Below are 930 nucleotides of genomic sequence, written 5' to 3'. Positions count from 1 at the left end.
GATGGATGGAGATAGAGACAGAGACCCACATTGGAGAAAGGAGTATTTCTTAATGTATTTTATTAGTCAAACATTACCCTGATATTTCAAAAGGACAGAAACTGGAAAGAACTAAACAAGGGAACAAGAGAGGGACAGAGAGAAATTATGTGAATCCAATATTTAATACTACACAGGAAAAAGCTAGGAAATAGAATGGCACAAAACATAAAATTATTATATACTATCATCATTGAAATGATTATACACTCAATAAAAGTTGTAAACAAATATATGTTTCATATACCTGCTACAATGTTTCTTCTAGTACATTATCCTGGTGTGTGTCCCTGTGCATGCATGTATGCATATGTGCACATGTGTGCCTGTGCATGTGGAGCCAGAGGACAGCCTCTTGTGTTTGTCAGATTTCTGAAATTCAGCTTTTTAGTTATCCCTGAGACTTGTTGAATAGACAGAGCTGGTTGGCCCCAAGGATACACCTATACACATATCTCCACTTTCCAGTGGTGCAATTAGAACTGTATACCAATTCTTGTGAATTTTATATGGAGACTGCTGAACCAAGAACATGTGCTCACACTTGCATGAGAAGCCCGGTCTCAAAACCAGAAATAAACATTAGCATAATGTGTATGAGTAGTTCTAGCTCATTTTATCCTTTAGAAGATTTGTATGGTCCACAGCTACTGGTCTGCAGCTGATCTTATGGTGGCAGTTGTAGCATTCCTCTGTGGGATAGAAACTGTTACACAATTTCATGCCTCTTTCTTAGCCACACAGAAAGAGGAATGCGCGTGACAGACAGGTGGAAAATTACAGAAAGTAATAGAAGGAAAATCACAAACCAAGGAGCCCAACAATGACCACAATAACTCAAACATCTAGAGACCCTTCACCAGCACACCTCAAAGAAGGGAAACACACAAA

The 930-nt window shown here is 38.6% G+C and overlaps 1 non-coding gene across 1 annotated transcript; it reads left to right on the top strand.

Annotated features, from left to right (window-relative positions):
- Window positions 1-678: 678 nt before the first annotated feature.
- Window positions 679-810, top strand: LOC113455646. The gene has a single exon (XR_003376646.1). It is a non-coding gene; the product is annotated as a small nucleolar RNA SNORA41 (small nucleolar RNA).
- The last annotated feature ends 120 nt before the right edge of the window (window positions 811-930 follow it).

The sequence above is a fragment of the Microtus ochrogaster genome, unplaced genomic scaffold (genome assembly GCF_000317375.1).
Source record: "Microtus ochrogaster isolate Prairie Vole_2 unplaced genomic scaffold, MicOch1.0 UNK71, whole genome shotgun sequence".
NCBI lineage: Eukaryota > Metazoa > Chordata > Mammalia > Rodentia > Cricetidae > Microtus > Microtus ochrogaster.
This window is presented reverse-complemented; position numbering and strand designations above follow the sequence as displayed.